At 40.9% G+C, this 20,842-nt stretch overlaps 1 protein-coding gene across 2 annotated transcripts in view; it reads left to right on the top strand.

The window, feature by feature from the left end:
- The window catches only part of LOC311263979 (protein ELFN1-like), a 121,921-nt gene that overhangs the window by 34,234 nt on the left and 66,845 nt on the right, over positions 1-20,842 (top strand). The window contains exon 2 of one of the 2 annotated variants that reach the window (XM_084364450.1): positions 10,777-10,894. The exons of the other annotated variant lie outside the window; for it this stretch is intronic. The gene's annotated coding sequence lies outside the window, so the exon portion shown is untranslated. The remainder of the gene's footprint in view (positions 1-10,776; positions 10,895-20,842) is intronic. 2 annotated transcript variants of the gene reach the window in all.

Consider the following 20,842-nt stretch of genomic DNA (forward strand, 5'->3'; position numbering starts at 1 on the left):
AGTAACATTAATGAGAAATACTCAAAGCACCTTTAAAAACTGTAGCTAGGAACTGTACTTGAGCAAATGCACTTTGTCACTTTTGACCTCTGATGTGAACCGTCCTTGTTTAACCGCTGCCTTCACTCAAACTTCACTCTGCCCCGAGACTTTCTCCACCTTTTCTCCTCGGCAGCCTCTCATCTCTCATCATGCTTTAACGACACACTTTCATCCCCTCTGTCGTTCTTACGGCCTGTAATTGGAGGTTAAATATTCAATCTATTGTCTCTTTGTCGGGGGTTTTGTCCTTGAGGTGGTGTCACCCGAGGAAACTCTCTCAAACACACTTTCAAAGGAAGTGAAGTCAGTTTTCAAAGCCGAGACCAAGGATCTGATGCTCTGATAGCTTCTGATCACCAGTTGTCGCCGTCATCCGAGCGCCGACACACTCCTGTATGCCCCAGACGCCACTAACGCCGGACTGGAGTGTGAGCAGCAGCACTTCAGCCGACTCTGCACTCAAACGCTTTCTGTTTGGAACTGATCTCCCTCCTTCCAGCTGACCCCCCCTTCCTCTTCACCTCTCGTCTGTCCTTTCCTTTCCTGTCGTGAACTGCCCTCTCCTCTCCTCACCTTTCCTTCCCTCTCCTGCCCTTTTGTGTTATTTTCTACATAACAGCTCCTCTGCCCTCAACTTGAGACTCATCACAGGGATTTTTATGGCTTGTCTCCTGCAGAGAGCTAAACAGCGAGACGGGGAGAGAATGAGAAAGGGAGGGAGAAACCTTTTTTAGGAGTTCAGATGGTTTGATTGAAGTGAGTTCTACCTCCCTCTAACCTCACAGTGATGAAGAGGAGATGAGAGATGGATAAGGGAAGGTGGAAAAGGTGGAGGAGAGCGGGGAGGTGACAAAAGGAGCTCTGATTGTGACCGAGAGTGGAGGGGGAAGTGGGGCTTTCTCAGTGCTGCGTACTGATGAGGCGAGGAAGTGACTTGATTGAAGGAACATATATGCATAGTATCGGTTACATTGGCTGAAGGTCTGAGTATTACTCCAGGCTGCGGGCAGGTTTTTTTGATTGTAATCAAGTCATTTTCTTTGCAAGAATCTGTGTCTTCTCTTTCACTTGTGCCTCCTCTAAAATCATCACTCAGCTTTCTGTTTGAGGACACAGTTAGAGAGGAAGTTGGGACGGACGGTTAGGTCAACAAAGTTTGTGGTCTTCGACGAGTCAGGGGTCACATATTCTGCCGTCAAGACCACCAACTTTTTCTACCTCTTTTAAAGAGCCCAGCAGCAGGAATGAGTCCTAAAACCTGGAAATGAGTTTACATTTTGGACTTCTGGTTTCCTCGTCTTGATGTTGATGGGGATTTTTTTTCTTCAGGTAAATGCCTGAATAAAGGTCTGTTGTTAACACACGCTCAAGATGATTTTCATGTTTTGGTCTATGACATAAAATACGTCGCTAAATTCCCCACTTGTGACCTTACTGTCTCTTTAAAAAGGCACCGAGCACCTTAAACATCATCACACCAAACATGGAGACTCATCTACTCATCTATACGTCATCTCTGCTGCTCTATATTGTAGAAAGTGATATTTCCGCTCCACAGCCATGCCCCAACACAGCAAGGTTGCAAAAACATGTGGGCTAAGTGGGCGGTGCCTACTCAGGCCTGGGACAGCTGACCAATCAGAGCAGAGTGGGCTTTTAAGGATATAAAATATATATGTATAAAATAATTTAAAATATAAATGTGACACTGGAAATGAAAAAAATACTGGAATTTTTAACCAGGTAGTGAAGACTGGCACTGACTTTTAAAAGTCAATGCCAAACAAGGTATTTTGTACTTTGGCTTGGAGGTTGTTTTACAGCTGTCTCTTTTAAAATTGTTTCTGGATGAGGGAAGAGTCTCTTGTGGTCAAAATGCTTGTCAGGATGCTTCCCAGAATCTCGATGTTTCCGGTTGAGAAGAGACAGCAGGTGGAGGATGAAACCCCCTGCAGATCATGGTGGTGATGGAGGAGGCAGAGGATTCGTGCAAAACTCAGCTGAAAGACGGAAAGATATAATCACATATAAATATTTAAAGCTTGAATAGAACATGGGAAGGAAGCTAATTGGTCAGAAAACTGAAAGTTGAGGGAAGTTGAAGCAGTGAAATAATTGAGAGGCTGGAAATGCATCGGTGAAAACCAGGAGGTGAAGGTAGTAAAAAAAAAATGAGTGTGAGAGAGAAGAGATCTTTATTATTCAACCTTTTGAATTCAAAATCATCAAAAGGACGATTTGAATAATCCTTCAGTTCCACTCATTACACTGTATGCTGTGATTTCAACCAGCCTAAAAGTGAGAATGTGTGCAAAAATCGATAAAGTAGAACCAGAAAAACAAAAATAGTCCAGTTTGTAATCTGTTTACCAAATGCACAAACACATGTGTGGGCAGGTACCACTTACACACACACACACACACACACACACACACACACAGGAGAAAGTGCAGAGTTGGCAGGGCAGACTAATTTATGCTTGAGTGCGGTTCAATTAAGGCAGATGTAAAGAACTGCTCCCCAGTCTCAGCATGTGCTACCCTGTTAAAACGCAATGCAGAGCACACACATCCTCTCTCACTCTCTCTGTCAGACACACACACACACACACACACACACACACACACACACACACACACACACACAATACAGAGGGTGGTGGTAAAAATCATGGACTTACATAATGAGGTTGGCATTGTTCACTGAGCCATAGGATGTGTACAAACACAGGAGTGCCATGGCAACACGGAGATCGCAGGATGCCACAGTGCTGGGTCTCAGGTGAAGGTTGGAGAAGAAGCTGGTGTGAAGCGTTTCTTAGAAGCAATTTTCAGTCTGAGAAGGTGATTTGGTGGCTCTCACCTACTTTCAGTATTGTAATGATCGATCGAGGAGCTGTAGCTTGTCAGTTTGTTGTATGTCCGTCACATTTTGATAAGGTCAAGATGCTTGATTACAAGTGCATAGCAGATATAGTGGATTATTACTTCTACAAAGCAGAAACTTGTGTACAATGTGTGATAATTAGCCAATGATAATAACTTTATTCATATCGCACCATTCAAAGCTAAGTGACAAAGCGCAAGGCAGCAAAAGCAACTAATAAAAATGAATAGAGAAAAGATCAAATCATTTCCATCAGAAGAAGCCTTGTGAATGCAGTAATGATAATGTGTATTGCAGCAGATGATATGTGATGATTGAGGTTTGCAAGTCAAGTATTTTGTGATCGAGGGGCGTCTGCTTTGAGCATCAGCATGGAAAGTCCCCCCATGGAGTCCAGACACTGGTGGTGGTGGTGGCTAATGGCTCTGCTGAGACTGATAGGCTGATAAAATGATGCAGCCTGGTGACTCTGCGAAGCCCGGGTGGAGGGGCGCAAAGCAGCCTGGATGAACTAAAGGCAGGGAGAGATTCATATTTAACGATAACAGCAAGATGATAGGCTAACAGTGAAGGTGCTGCGCTATTGGATAGATGTGACTGGCTGATGGGAACGGCTGATATCTCAATTGACAACCCTAGATAATGACAGCAGGAAATTATGAGTGGGCGTGCATGAGAGGAGGCAACGACAGGATGGTATGAGAAATAAACTTAAAGGCCAAAGCAAGCAAAAGAACAGGCAGGGAAAATAGCAAGTATTGCCTTTTCCAGCCAAACTCTGATTATAGATGTGTTTTTTTTTTGTTCATTAACTGTTCTACTTCTGTAAATACTCATTAGAGCCCCGAATGTGTTTTAATTTGCAGCTAAAAATAGTCCCAGATAAATGCACTACTGTATTTCCACCTCTTTAGGTAACAGCTGCTAAAAACTACAGTCTCCAGGTGTCAGGAGAATAAAACTATTCATTTGTGACGTCTCCTTCATTATCAGGAGGAATTTGCTTGAGGCTGAAGGCAAATATACAGAGTGCGGAGGTCGGAAAGTATAGAGAGATGAACTAACGCATTAGTTTTGGTCGTTTGTTGGCAATAGCAAAAGTGGAACAGACGATTTCCAGTCTCATCCTTTAACTTCTCCATATTTCTTCCCCTCTGTTGTTAAATTGGCGCCGTCATAACTTCTGCCAAATTCTGTTGGAAGTTCAGTTTAGCTGAACTTTGGCAGAAAACCAGGGCAGCGTGTGCCGCCATGGTTTGCACAGCTGCCCAGGAGGACACAGCCTTTCTCTCCATTAAAAAATAATAGCCGTGCTCTGTGCCATTTCCCACTCAAAGGTTGATGCAGATTTTCATTATTTGAAAAAGGTCTGGCCATCAATCGTTTTTTTCCCCCACTGAACTGAATATAGTGTTCAGTATGTATTGTTGAGCTGGGGAAACAATGTAAAATCACTAAATAGAGTCTTGTTTTATGAAAATAACCTATTTCTAACAAAAGCATTCAATACTGGAGCTTAATGGTCATCAATAATGGAACAACAGCAATGGATGTTTCCCATTTTTTCTTATGGCAGCTGGTTGTATGGAAACATCCTCTTCTTTCCTTTTTTTCCCTTTCTGTAAGTATAAATAAGTGACATACTTAAAATATGGACGTTTCCCTCCTTCAGCCGCTAATTCTTTTCCTCCATCAATATCCGCGTACTCGTGTGTCCTTGTTGCTGCAGAGTTTCCGTTTTTCTAGGTCTTACTTAATTCCCTTCCCTCCGTCTATCTCTTTCACCGCTCCCTCCCACATCTTATTGCTCAGAGCAAACAATTACTTGCCTTGTTTGAGCTACTCTGGACTAAAATAAATCTGTATAAATGTAGGGATGTCAGTCGCTACAGAAATGTAATGGAGGGAGAGATGAAGAAAGGCAATAAGAGGTATACAAAGAGGATGTCACTGCTGCTGAACGTCAGAATAGCCCTCACTGTCTTTTTTTGCGCCTTGCACACATACGTACAAACACACAATATTTCTGAAACACGGCTTGGTTTTAAAGAAATTATATCCCTAAAGGCATGAGAGGAAATAAAGTATTTTCTAGTTGGTTACTAAAGAAAACATACAACCCTGTCAGACCTGAGGGCTTTCAATTTTTCTTGGGCAAAAAAAAAAAATATCATTTCTACTTTTTCTCTGCCTCTCTGCTCATCTTATTCCTACATATTCATGTTTGTCTTACAATAAATTATTAGTGGATCCGCTCAAATCATCCATCCTGGTCCTTCATTTACTGTGACCTCCATTTGAGGCTGTTTTCCCAGCTGCAACTCTAAGATCTTGGAAGAGACCTAAAGAAGCTAGAGACATTTCAATTGCAAATAAGACTCTGCGGGACTCTTGAGGATGCATATGCAATGATGTATTTAAAACATTGATGGCATTTCTGACTTTAATTTTACAGTGTACAGTAGGATGAGAGAGGAGGGGGGAGGGGAGCGAGAGCGTGGGAAGGGATGTTCATGTAATTAATTGGATGAACCCTTTCATGGTCTCACCCAGAGAGAGAAAAAAAAATATTTCCAGCAATGTCCATTTCCTGTTAAAGCATTTTTTCAACAACGTGCATTAATTATTTCTTCTTTTAAATCGAACAAAAGACTTTCAGACAGTTAGACATCTCTTTTTTTACAGATAAGAACGTTCAAGAAATCAAATATTTTACATTAAAACTAAACTATTGTTTTAATTATTAGAATTATAATTTTTAAATCCATACAAAAACACACCCAACAGCCAAATAGCAGAGTATAATCTGCATTTCAGTTTATTTTCTACATGCCATCATTCAACTATTTTCTTATCAGTATTTCCTATCAGATGTAAATAACAAAAAACCTTCAACTGATATAACATTAAACACAAGCTTTGTTTTGCTGACAGCAGTCTATAATCATAAAACACTGTTTTTCAATGCAATATAAACTTTTGTAAAGTGATTTATAACACATTATAACATTGTTGTAAGCGGATATCAACTGCTACGGATGTATTTGTAAACAGCTAAGTGCGGTACATCTGCTGCTTGTGTCCGACTGTATTCGCCAGCACCAGTGTTACTGTTGTGTCTGTGTCAAATAAATGAACTCAAGTAAACTATAACTTATAACTAACTTTCTTTAAGCGGCCACAAGTGGAAACTGGTGTGTCAACAGAAATCTGAAAATATAATCAAATGCAAAAAAAATAATACAAAATATGTCAAAATATGACATTTTTATAATATTTATACATATTTTGCATTCAGCTAAATTATATTGAGTTATGAACAACTTGTGAAATGTTTGTTTGCTACTTAGAAATGCTTAATGGGGTACTTGAAGGTAAATGGTTAGTGATACTACATCTGCCAGTGAAGGACATTTATTCTGGCGGGATGTCCAGTCGGCCGTCTAAAACTAAACTAAATAGAAAAAAGAATAATAATTAGAAATGAATACTTCACCACAGACTGGCTGCATGCTGACGCCATCTAAAATGGTTCTGTTTGAAAACCGCTGTGCACCCTGGGAAATTTGATTTGGCCAACATACACACTTCAAGAGAGTGGTCGACCAAGATATCACAATTTTAAGTGCGCGCTTCCAAACAGTTTATGCAACCACTAAAGTGTTTAAAGCCACAGTCTGACACAGTGCTGCTGTGGTTATTATCACCTCGAGCCACCTGGAGAAGTTTTTTTGTTATTAATATTTCATCCTCACAAACGACCGTCGTTCATTAGAAGCTGAATGAACAAAGCGAGCACTTCTTGACGGACTGTCCACCATATAACACACTAGCAGTCAATTAATCGAAGCGCCGACTCGTAATCTTTTTCCTCCTTAATATCTGTAAGAAGGTAGTGATAACTTAGGTATCTTGTATATCTGTGTCACCGCAAAGAAATGAGCTAATGCCGCATTTCCACATTTCCGGTATGTGTGTGCGTGCATGTGCGTGATTTTGTGCCGATAATAGAATCTTAATTGGTTGATTAAGAAGGATTAAGGTCATTGATTGGATAGAGCTCAGGGCTCACCTGCTGTTCCCTACATCTAATTGGTTGGCTAAATAACATTTCAATGAAAGGCTGGGAGCTGCACCGGGCGAGCGTTCACACACTCTCACACACACACACACATGAACACACACAAACACACACACACACACACACACACACACACACACACAGATATACAGCCGAGGGGGAAGGACGAAGACAGATAAGAAGAGGAGCAGGGGATGAGGGATGGAGGAAGAAAGAGAGAGGGAGAGAACATCCTTTTACACCAGAGTGTCTCAGCCTTTCTGGACGACAAAAATATGGTCTGTCAATCACAAAGCAGGGTGAAAATGTGTGTGTCTCTCCCTCTCTGTGTATGTATGTGTGTGTGTGTGAGAGTGAGAGAAGGATGCTCAGAGCACATAAGGTGCAGGTGTTCAGAATAGGCCGCTAATAACCTGTGTCAGCACACACACACACATACACACACTCACGCTGGGTGTGAAGTGTGAAGCTGCAGCGACGGTGACAGGCTGTGGAAGATGAGACTAATAATTGATTGACATCCGTGTCCTTGCAGCTGTATCTGTGTTTGTACGTGTAGGTATGGATTGCGTGTGTGTGTGTGTGTGTGTGTGTGTGTGCAGCTGCCTCTCTATGTGATTTGAATGTTGAATCTGACACAGTTGAGGGGAACAGAGTACGTACTCGTATAAATGAGCCTCTCTGCGTGCTGCGTCTGCGCCTGCAGGTTTCTTTACGTGGCGGCACATGTTCAGCAGCTTGTCGTCGGTGTGTTCCTATGGATAAAGGGCTCGTAGAGTTTCACCTGGTTTATAAAAACCACTCTGCGGCCTGGCAGCTACAGCTTGTATCATTATTATGGGAGATCTTAATGATGGTGAATTATCATTACTGCAGAAAGTGCCCCTCTGCACAGTAGGAATGAGGCATAAACAACATATTCACACACGCACAGGAGGTTGTAAATCCCACTCTAGATATTTCTAATGTGCCGTGTGGTGATGGGCTGGAGGGAACAGCAGAGCATGAGCAATTTTTAACTACATGTTTGGGAGAAATCCAGAAAATGAAGGCAGCAACTTTGTGTAATGGACTCTAAAAAATGGTAAATGATGTATTGTACTTTCCCATTATTGATTAATGACATCATCCTTTTACACACAATTAAATTAGCAAAAGATGAATGAATTTTAAATGCAATTAGATGAAAATATGACCAGTTTTTTTTTTTTTACTTTTTCTTACCAACTGAAACAAAATGTGATTATTTACTGCCAAAAACAACAAAGAAATGTCTGTTTATAGTTAAAAAACAATATATATTTAAAAGAAAATATACAGAAAGTTATTATGATTGGATCTTATTATTGATAGAATCAATGTCTGACCAGACTTGACCAGAACCAACGTTTTCCATGGTAACAGGATGCTCATCCTCTTATTCAGAGCGATTGGTGCAGCATCATTATTTATTCAAGAAGATCTGGGTTAGCCATTTCATCAGGTGAATACTATCAACACTATAATTATTGCTTAGCCCACTTAGCTAATGCTTCGAAAGCCTTGAAAGTGCCGCTGGTTCGTTAGTTATGCTGATATGTTTTATCTACACTAGTTCCTCCGAGCATCAGAAGTATCATCGATAATTGTTTCCTCAGTGTCTTTACCAGTGACATACCAAGGAAAATCAATGTGGATTAACTGAGAACAGCTACAACAACCAATGAAATTAAGCCAGACTTTCAGCCAACCAATCAGCCCATGTCCAGAATCTTTAACTGGTAATATAACAGATTATACCCAATAAGTCTGGTGAATCAAATCAAATATGCGTGGCTGTCACTGGGCAGCTGTTCATGGCTTTTTACTTACCCACAGGTTGACACAAGCTCACGGCTGCAAACAAGCACCTGCGTCACAGGTGTCCAGTTACACTGTCCACTCACTGAAAGTTTCACCTTCAAGGCCAATCAGAATAGAGAATCCTCAGGGGCAGTGAAGATACAGAACAGAAGAAATGAGCCTATATTAAAAAAATAAATAAAACACACTTTGTTATTAAGACAAGGGGGTCATTAAGGGGTGTCTGACAGACGGATTAAGACAAAAAAGTTCAAAATCACACATCTGTAAATTTGCCTCATAGTGTAGCGATGTCATCATAAGTCACTTCTAACATTTTCTTCTCTTCTGCACTCTGGTTTGTATTAAGACTAGATTTAATTAAACAATCAGTTCATCCGAAGTCTGATCTGAGTAACAACTTTCTGATCTGATGATGCTTGTGCTCTCTCTCTCTCACGACACACACACACACACACACACACACACACACACACACACACACACACACACACACACACACAATAACGATGGGCTTTGACCTTTTGGCCAACGATCAGGTCATACTAATAGGGTGAGAGCACAAACCTGACTCAGCTCTTTAACTGTAGCTGTTTAGACACAAGTGCGCACACACACACACACACACACACACACACACATGCTTATATACTGTACTGTTTGTGAGGGGGCAGCCACTAATAGCAGGCTGTACTTCATCATCTGCTACATTGTTCAGAAGAAGATACTTAAAAAAAACGGACAGATGTATCTTTCTCTCTCTCACACACACACACACACACACACACACACACACACACACACACACACACACACACACACACACATGGACAATGCTGCACCTTTTATTGGCTCCATTTCAAACCTTTCAATAATTCAGTGATTCGTCTTGTAAATATGCACACTCAATTTGTAAAAGACAGTGTGTGTATGTGTCTGTGTGTATGTATGAGAACGTGTGTTTAATAAAAAATGCGACAAAAGACATACCTCTGTAGGTATTGATGCCTTTGCTGAGTACATGCATGGATACACACACTGCAGGACTACATTAACACACGCACACGGTATCCCTCAAACCTTTTCAGCAACTCAGTAGCTCATTGTTTTTAAAAACTTGGGTCAAACTTTTAAAAAGTGTATGTTTTGAATGACTCACATGCTCAGAGTTTAGCAGTCACTGGGAAAACGTATTAAATTGGTAATCAGCCAGCTCTCCATTAGCCGGAGCTTGAGCTCCAGAGTGTCATGACACTCCTTCAGACAGACAATCAGAAGGTCGGTCGGGCCGTTCTTTGTAAGTGGAAACTCTCCTTATCCTCCTGGACTGCTGAGGAAAGATAATGATCACTGTACTGTAATGTCAGAATGTAATGCCAGGTTACAAGTCTCTCAGATTGATCGGAAATCAATAATTGGCCTTAAAGGGGTAATTCAGGTATTTTCAAATGTGGTTGGATGAGGTACTTATCCACAGTCAGTCTATTATAAGTACATTGTGGTTGGCACAGCCCTGGTTTGGGGAAATGAAGTTGTGAAATCGCTCTCTTTAAAGCCACCAGACTCCTTTGACAAAAGCAGTAATTTTGGAGACGTTCAAGTCTAGTCTACCGCTGCAGTGATCTGTTGGTTGTTTATCGATTGTATGACACTGGTAAATCCAAACCAACACTTTAAAATACCGAAGTCGCAAATAACACAAACAAACTAACCAATCGAGGCAGCTGCAGACCAGCAACTCCTGTGTTGTGTGAGGTAAAATTGCTGTTTTTGTCAAAGGAGTCTGGTGTTTTTGAAGACTGTATAGAAAGATACAACAGCTTCAGTTCCCGATTCGAACGGGCTGTCTGATGAAAAGGGTAAAGTGGTGAAAATCTAAATATAGAGTACACGTCAACTGATATGTATTTTTTCTCTTTTTTAGGTGGTTAAAATACGTTTCGCTGCCTCCCAGTCTACAGCAGTACACCTCTTATCTCCCTACACCGGTACTGTTACCTGCTTCTCCAGAATGGGGGGGTGCTGACGGCCATCTACTGAAGGTAACACACTGACTATGGATAAGTACCTCATACAACCCCACATCAAAAAACCCAAACTATCCCTTTAGGACAGCCAGTCTGTGCTTTAGCTTTAGTAAATGCAGATGCGCATGTAATTGTGCTTTTCCTCTGTTCACACAAATGGTCTTAAAGTGTTCTCGCACAAGCCTTAAGATTACACCGCGGCACTAAGCACTTAATTTACATACTGTAATGTATTTCCCACGCATCCTTTTTCTTATTCAAGTCCCAGTAGGTCCCGTAGAAAGTTATAGCATCAAGATTTGTTGTTGGCTGCAACATTTTGTTGTTCCCAAAGGAAGCAAAGTGAGCGGGACCGGTTGTCTCCAGGTTGTCGCTCCTGCGTGTCGGAGGAGTTTTCAACAATTTCTCCAATTACATGACAAAATCAAAACAAACATAAAGTGGCTCCATAAAGCTTGTCTGACATAATCCAAGTCTCTGGAAGCCCTGAGATCCTTAACTGATTTGAAAAGACATTATTCACACCCTCGATGCACGGTGAACCTCGATATTTAAAGTTAGAGCAACAATTATTTTATCCTCTAAATCATAGAGTGAACTTGTTCATGCTACATGCGTAGTAACCAACTTGTTCTGGCTGCACACATGTTGCCGGATGATGTTATATTGTTTTGGAGCAAAAGTTGAACCAGGTTCAACCCAACCCAATCGCCAGAATAAATGCTGGGAGTGTACGTTTCTGTAAAACCACATAAATGTTGAAACATTTCTTCATGTTGCAACATTATGTTTCTTTACATTCAATTCTATATTTAATGGTGTGACACAAAAATATCTTGGTTAGAGTCAGACAAAGATTGTTTCTTGAGTTTAAATACCAGTTTTGGTCTAAAAATATCCAGTGGTTGAAACACCATGGTCCCTTATCAAAAATATCCGGTGGTTTCACACTTAGAAAACTTGGGCAGCCTACTCATCTGTAACTCCAGCTCCTGATATGAAAGTCAGGTCATAAATGTGTAGAAATGTAGATATAATACGTAGCCGAGTACGTTTTAAAATGTGAACGCATCAGTTGTTTGCAGAAAAGTGAACTGCCAACATTTTATCCTGGCGACTGGGCTGATGAACCACATCATTAAAATTAATTAAGGATCAGGCTGCATAACTTGAATGAATTTGGCTCGGCTTGATTTTCCACTTTAGAGCTCTGATTTAGACTCTACAGTTTGTAGCTGCGTGGTTTTCTTTTTTAATGTGTGTGTTCATCCTGAAGGAAACTGAGGGAGAGAATGCTGAAGGCGAGAACACAACATTGTTTTTTTTTTAATAAAATATAATGGTTAATAGGAGACTAGTTCACAACACAAGTGCTGATCTCATTCTTCCTTTTATAGTCATTAGGAGGTTTAAGTGGTCACATGACCTGACCAGCCACCCCACACCAGCAGTCCTATTCTTAGCATTTTAATGAATACAACCCAGTTTTACATCTTCATATGACTCACCAGGCGCTCCGACTCTTTCCACTATTAACACCCAGTTGTAGTCACTCTGCGTTAACTTGAGAGCGTTCAAAAATACGAGTTACTCATTTGAATGCTCATGACAACAAACCACATCAATCCAATTTCCATTTCCAGATGACAGACGTTTGCAACGTTCAGCCTCTGTAGACTGCCAGCTGCACAGTTGTGTACACTCACACAGCCTGTACGTTTTGATGAAAAATGAACTGAACACAGTCATTAGTACAGTATGTGGGCTGTTCAAAAATCCACATACTGTAGGATTCTCCAGCCTTGGGCTTAAATTAAAGCCCTCTTCACACTGGTAATCACACTCAAAAGGCCTCTATACAACACGGCCATATTTCATCCCAATCTCATCTGTCTTCTTCCATCGTCTCTGCAACATATCATGTCTCCCGAGATGCCCACTGTTGGTTTTTCCGAGGATAAAGAACATGTTGGAAGCACTTACATACAATGGTAATGGAGCACTAATGTACAGTAAGATTGGATGTTGTGTGATGTAGTCAGTGGTTGCCATGATCTATCTATCTATCTATCTATCTATCTATCTATCTATCTATCTATCTATCTATCTATCTATCTATCTCTCTCTACCAGTTAAGGGTTCAGGATCAGTCATTCAGCAGTGTTGACTTGAAGTAGCAGGATATGTGTGAAACAGGGACAAGGAAGTAGATTAGTTAGCCTCTGGAACAGTGACTTTAATTTCTCTAATTTCCAGATTGGAGTTGTGTTCTGTTTACTTGGGCAGTCAAATAGCCAATAAACAGACTGTGCAGTAGCTGTTAGCTATGTACCAGTCATTTGCGTGGCTGCGTGCAGTGTGTTTGTGTCTCAGACTGATCAACACTGAGTAGAAACTGCGACTGCTCCTTTTTTTCCTCCTCTCTCTTCTTCCCCCTCTTGTCTCTCTGTGTTCACTGATAGTTGAGTCATACAACTTTGGGATCAACACAAACATACTGTTTACTTGAAACTGCAGCACATCCAATACATGTGGATGCCCCTTTTCCCCTGATCACGCTGAGTGAATTCACATCAACTGGAAACTTTCAAGACGTTCTCAATCACCTCCTTAAATATGACAGCTTAGTCAGCGGCCCTATGCTTCTGAATATGATGCTTAAGTTGCCTGACTTACGTGACATAACTTAAAAACAAAACAATCCTGGCACTTGGCCACACAAAAGACTCAAACCTTGCTCTCCTGGGGGAAAGTCCTGTTTGACCCATCCGACCACCACAACCACCCATCATCTTGGACTTGAAAACATTGTCCGTCCGCTTTTAATGCATGTGAGCACCAAGCATCAACGATGTAAACACAGAGTCCACCTCTCCTCGTCCCACTGTAGCTCTGCACTTAGCAGGATCTATAACACTTCCACATAGAGCATAACAGCCGGATGTAGTGGTGGAGACAGGTCTCTGTTAAGATGTAGGCTCACCAGTCTCTGATTTCCTGTTGCTTGGCCAGCCTGAGTCCCATTTGTCCATTTCACTTCCCTGCAACCAGACATTAGCCAGGATCTGCCTTAAGTGCAAACTGGATTAGCATGGCTCCCATCCTGGATCTCTCCTCTCTCCTCCCTGGCGGGCTGTTCAGGTTGGATGGTTAAACAGATGCCGTTGGCAGTTGTTGTTTCAAAGTCTGCCGCTTTCCCCTCCAATGCTGATGCATGTATTTTATGTTATAGATAATATTTGTTTCAGCAATAAAGTCGAACAAAATAACGTTTGAAAAAGTGTCGTGAAATTTTAGGGAGCGTCTGCCCGCGCCGACGTTGCCATGGAAAGTAATCCGACTGACCTTGATTGTCACAACTGTAATTATAATTCTTTGTTCATGCAGATTCAATCTGATTTGGGAGGAAGGTGATAATTCTTAAACTAACTCTGTGTGAGATGATATCACAGGTTACAATCGTGAAGCTGAAAATGGTTCAAAACCCAGCAGTGAGATGTGACTGACGGGTTGTTTGAAGAGTGGCAGAGTTGAAGGTTGTATGAAAGAAACCCCGGAAGCTGAAACCTTTTCACAGCTGACACTTTGACAGGTGTTTCTATTAACATTAACGATGCTCCGTTCCATTCAGGTGTAACCGGGACAGTGTGACAGTGAGCTAACATGAACCACACCAGGAGCCCGAAACTGAAGCAGCTAAATGGAATTCAGCCATCATTCATTTTTACATGTCACACCTTTGTTTTTCGTGACATATCACAAGAAAAAGCCTTATGTTTGATACAGTGAAGTGAAGTGTGAAACTGTTGGCTTGCGTTTAAAACACAAACATGGCGTGAAATGGTTCCTTCCACTTCCCTGGCTGCTTTGAATGGACAGTATTAGCGCGGACAAGTGGCTGTTTTTTTGTGTGTTTTATGACAGAGGCTCCTCCACTAACTGATTTATGTTTGCTTGGTTGTCTTATTATCTCAGCTCCCATGTTCTGTTTGCCTCCACTCTCCTTTACTAGACGTTTAAAAGAGCATTATGTAATTTATGACTGCTATCAGCAATTACCAGGTGCAAGCCAAGTACAGCAGCATCCACAGGTCTGTGTGAAATAAAACAGGCCGTTTGCTTTTTATGGCTTAAGAATGAAATGTGATGTAACGCTTGAAGCTCGCTTTAAACACCCACCATTCTCCATCTTTAAAAAGTTTTCTGAGGGTGTGTGTGTGTGTGTGCGTGTGTATCTGCATTTGAAATGGTAAGTCCTTGGTATTGATTCAAACTCCTGCAGAGGTTAATTTTATGCGACAGTGAAATCTCAGCGCACCTTCCACGCTTACATACATTTCAAAATCATATTGCAGCCGACAGAGATGAAAATCCATAGTGCTAATATCCCAGCTCCTATATTCATTGGGATTGTTTCTTAGCTTCTTGTACTTTCAGAGCGGTGCCGACTAAACGGATCCCCGCTGTTTTATGTGAGGGAAACAAATTCTGAAATATTAGTAAGATAATGCGAGTCGACAGATCCGGGAGAGACGTGAGCAGAGATCAGCATGAGAAAACCGAGAACGAGACTATAAACACTTTGGGGAGTGAAGCCCTGGCTGTCTGTTGTGGATAAGTGAGAGCCTTGTTCCATGTTTATAAGTTCAGACTAAAGTGATCAAAGAGTAACAGGTGGAGTCTTAAATTGAAATTGGCCTTTTGATAAGCAGCTGAATAACAATGAGGGGAAACCAGCTTAGCACATCCTGCACGCCTCCCAGCTGGGACGGCTTAATGATCTGAACTCTTGGTTAATGTTGTGACTAAAGTGTTCATAATAATAATAAGCAAGACACTTGATGCTAATATCTTCATTTGTAATAAGTCTGATGATGTCATTTTTTTTTTTAATTGTGTAATTAAATTTGATGTCTGACAAAATGTGCTGTGGGTTGGTTTTAATTAAGCAAGGTGGAGGAACTTTTTCAGATCTGTTACCTAATAAAACAATAACATGTTAAAGTAAAAGTCCTCCATTTAAATCGAGAAGTGATAAGACAGGAGACAAACCACATAAAGCATTTTGAATAAAAAAGTCTATGACGCCAGATTGTGGTTGTATGACAAAATATCCCCACTCCCCCTGCAACTTTATGTTGTTTTATGCGCTTTGAATATGCTGTTTTTTCCACCTAACAACTTGTTTTGACTACACGAAGTTCGCGTCAATAAGAAAATAGAGAACTATAATGAGTTTTTGCCCCAGTTAGTCTAGCAGGGGTATTTTGAGGTCATAAAATGGCATTTTTTTGCCAGGCACTTGAATATTTCCTTAAAAAAAACACATCTTAAATGTTCATTTTCAGTGATATTGTTGACAATATGATATGAGCCCATTGTTTTTTCCAGCTAACAAGAATTAATTCAAAAAAAGAAATAGGTAAATAATTCAGTTTGTTCAAACTCCCAAGTTATATCTTTCTGAATGCTTGGGGAAAAAAATCAGCTTATAACCTTTCAAATGAAAAGCTGTGTGTTCATGTGGTGGCGCGGAGAGGAGGGAGGGGATTGCTAAATACAAAACGGACGGAAAGTTAACTAAAATGAAGACATACAGCTTACAGCAGCTTCAAGGTGAGAACGTTTTTCAAGAAAAAATCATAAAAAATATGCATAACAAACATGTGTTATCTACTTACAACCACTGCTGTTACCTTCAAGTGTTTATCTCTTCAGATAATCAAACAAAACTGTCACACAAAAGCTTCTTACTCTCTTCTCCCATATGCACAGTCGCTTTTGTCCTGACATACAGGTGTCAATGCTGCTGTTGCAAACACTAACCACAATTAAAGGCTTGACATTGCAGGTGCATGAAAGAAAATGTAACAATGGGACAGATGTAGCTCAGATTGAGTTTTATAAATGCAAAAATGCAATGTTTGTTTCCCTGAGTTCTTCCTGTCTAAGTGTCTTTGTGAGTTGGTGAACCCCAGTGGCTCCCAATGTTTGTGTTCAAGCAATTTTTTTATTGTTTGTTAAGAAGTCTTGATTACATCTAACAAGTGTTTCAGCAGCATGAAATCTAAAGAAGGATTTCCAACTACTTCTCAGACACTTTTATAATAGTTTTAACTTGGACTAGTTTTGCAAGTAAACAAATAAATGATGTGCCCATTCTCTTGAGGTTAATTGTCAATTATATGTACCAATAACACATTTGTCAGGAAATGGGAAGTACAATGAAGATGATAAAATGCAGAAAAATTGAGAGGCAGGATGTTTTTCATTATGTTATTGACCATTCCTCGCATGTCAAATATTTGTTCTCTTCATGTGAGAATGGTTATGCACTCTAGATAATTGTTATTGTTCATATTCATGAGGTTTCTGTCATTTATAGACTTACAGACACCGTCAGTTACTGCAGTACCGGAGCCCACACTGTAGCAGAGCATACTGCCGCGCAGCTGCAAATAAACTGCAGGGGGACGCGAAGGCAGAGAACAGGTGGCGTTTAAATGCCTTGTATTTACAAAATGAGGATTTTAGTAGTTGTCTGGAGAGAGAGAGAGAGAGAGAGTGCAAATGTGTTTGGGCTGAAAATTCAGTCACTGCTGAACCCGAGAGCAGGACAGGGAGCGTCGAAAACCTTTTAAATTACTGATGAGGAGGCGTTGAATCTTACATTTCACTTTATGAGGACAAACCATCTGCAGTCTTAGCAATATGTGCGTTTATATTCAAAGACAAAGGAAGTCAGGTGACGGCGTGTTAAAAGCCACAAATGTGAGACTAACATGGGCGACAGCTGTTTGTTTCCTGTTTAAAACTGACATCGTCTTTCTTTAAAGTGTAGCATTGATCGTTCCATAACGTTAACTACGTGTCGATTATTGTAACCGCGGTGACCAGGGTCAAACATTGTGTTTCACTGAGCCTAACCAAGAGGCTGAATCGTCAGACGATAGCTGACGAGTTACAGGATTGGTTGACTGTGGGTAGAAATTACATTTATTAATAACATATAAATAAAATATAAATATCATCATTCGGTTCCTCATAACCAACACATTGGTCCTATTAGCTGGTTGGCTGTGATGTAGAGAAATGAAACCCTGAAACAGGAACAGGATTGCACTACGCTGTGCACCCACTGTGCACCGCTGGATTCTTTTGTATTCATCTAGCAATGGAAGACTGAAATATAAAACTAGGTTAGGTAAAAAAATTCCCTCTCCTGCTTTCCCTAACAGAAAGATTGGGCTACCCTCCCTTCAGCAACGAGAAAAGAAACATTACTCGCCCTTATTTCTGACCTCCCCTCCCCCCCTAATAATTTTTGTACAGTCCGTAGGAGGAAGGATGATGAGTTACCCTGTGAGAGCAAAAAGCAAAGAGAGACCAAGGAGCTGGAGTATCAGATATACTCACTGGAGATCATTTTTTAAGGTTGACTTTTTCTCTCTTTCTCTTTTTCTGCCTCATGCAAACTCCTTACCTTATCTATCATAATGTGACCGTACCTCGTATGAATCACGCAGCATCCAGAGCATGAATAGCATCTCACAGGTAAACATTCCCCACAGAGGCTTTCAAGACATGCACAGTGTTCAAGGATGCCTGCAAATGTGGAAGAGTTGCAGATATGTTTCTCAAAAAACCTGAGATGGAGGGGGAAAAAAACCTCTAAGGTACATATATGGCCTTCCCATCCTTCCCTCTCTGTGTCCCCTGTCATGTTTCTGCTAGTGCTACAAGTCATTACAGCCAGGCAGTGTTCCTATTATGTTTGTCTATTAAATCAGTGAAGAGTGTTTGTGTGTGTGTCTGTCTTGTTGTTTCTTTCACATCTAATAGTACACCAGCCTGCCTCCTCCATTAGAGATACAGTATGTCAAAGGAGCCTCAGGGCCTAGTGGGTATCTGTGTGTGTGTGTGTGTGTGTGTGTGTGTGTGTGTGTGTGTGTGTGTGTGTGTTGTGCTGTTAAGAGTTTAGCCATGAGTCCTGTCAAAACCTTGAGTAAACGCACACAGAAGCTCATTTGCCGAGGACTCTCGACAACGAAAAGACAAGACAAACAAGGCGTGAAACAGAAAAAGACGTTATGCGGTACAACTGTTTGGTGTGTGTGTTGGTCCTTTGTGTGTGTGTGTGTGTGTGATTCCTCTGTGTTATGGCCTTATTTAGGCTCATTTACAGTAAACAGATGAGTTAGAAATTCTGTTTATCTGGTGTCGGGGGGGTGGAGGGGGCGGTAGGAGACGTGGGAAAGACGGAGAGAAGAGGCAGAGCTGCTCGGTGCATACAATGATCTATTTATCAATTCCCCATCCTGTTTCTCTCCTCTCCACCCATTCTCTCCTCTCCTCCTCCTATTTCTCCTCCTCTCTTGACTGGCCTACTTGCTTATCCTCTTCAGAGCACTTTAAATTCAACTTAACAACAGTTTTTGTTTTGTTTTTTTTGGCTGCAGCGTCGCTCCTCTCCGTTTTTTATTTTTTTTTTACCCCCCTTCATTTAATTTCTCTTCGATTGCTCATCTTCCCCGGTACAAATAAGATACAGCAGAGACAATTGGCTGCCTCTATCTCATTCCCGTTATTACTCCATGCAAACGGGTGTGTGTGTGTGCGCGCAGCCTAAATGCGTTTGTGTGCGCACTTTGTTTCAGAAAGACGGGAAGAAAGACGCAATGAGGACAATACAGAGGGCTGTAATAACAGTGGAGTTGTTGTTCTCAACAGTACACTGCTGCAATGCTTTAATTAATGTCTAAATATAGAGTCTTAAATAAATGCTTAGAGGCTGATTTGAAGAAATACATGCCAATTTCCTGTAGGCATATTGCTTAATTAAAAATGTTATTTTCTGAATTCAAGATTATGCCAGTCTGTAAAATGGAACCAGGAACAGTAAGAGTGAGAGAAAGTGAGGAAGAGGAGGAGAGTAAGGCGTCTCATCCAAAGTATGAACTTTTGGAAAGATGTCAGGAACAGTCCCATTTATAATTCGTACCCTCATTTTACAGTGCCGCCTTTGCCCTCCTGTTGAAATCTCCCCCTTACATGAAGTGTGACAACCCTTCCAGACCCTCATGCATCAATAGCGTTTATTTAAACAGATGCGACCGGACATTTCCAATATGCCATCTTCGGCTGCGGTGATTTCTCTTGCGTTGCTGTGACAATCCTGGTATTATCACGATGCTATTTGCCGTTATCTGATGGAGATAGAAAGCATGGATGCTCGCAATTCATTCGCAACTTCATGCTATCAATCAAGTCATCAAATAAAAAAAGAACTGTGCTTCATTACCTGTCCACCGGCGGTGATTTATAGTCCAACATTAGCAACCTGCGATCCTACCCTGCCAGTCTGCACTGATGTTAGAGGAGCGGTACCAAGTGCAGCAAATTCACTGCTGGGCTAAATTTTGGGTGCCATCGAGAAGGAGAATGTAAAGTAATATATGTCAAAATGCAGGACTGTCGTGCACAAGACAACAATAACAATGTAGCTAATGTAGCTAGCCAGCTAACGTTGGTGAGATACTGAAACATCAGCAAACTGGTAGCAGTTGGTTTATGCTTGCTTACATCAGCATGCTAACATGCTCACAATGACATTTAGACAGTACAATGTGCACCAAGTTGACCATTTTAAACCAAAGTTATGGAGAAAATTCAATTATAAATTGATGGTTAAAAGATTAATAAATTAGATTTCATGGCAATCCATCCAACAGTTGTAAAGACATTTACTGGAAGCTAACCCTAACCCTAACCCTGCGGACCATAAATGTCTGTTTAAAACACAGCAATCTAAGCTAATAAGCTAATAATCTAAGCTAATATTTGATGGGCTATTTCAATTTCCTAAAAAAGCTGGGCGCTGTAGTTTTTAGCTAATGTTTCTCAAACAGTATAGCTTTGTTTGATTAATACACAGTACTGTTAGTGTCCATTCAGCCAGATGAA

Source organism: Pagrus pagrus (assembly GCF_965226575.1).
Source record: "Pagrus pagrus genome assembly, chromosome: 2".
NCBI classification, from domain to species: Eukaryota; Metazoa; Chordata; class Actinopteri; order Spariformes; family Sparidae; genus Pagrus; species Pagrus pagrus.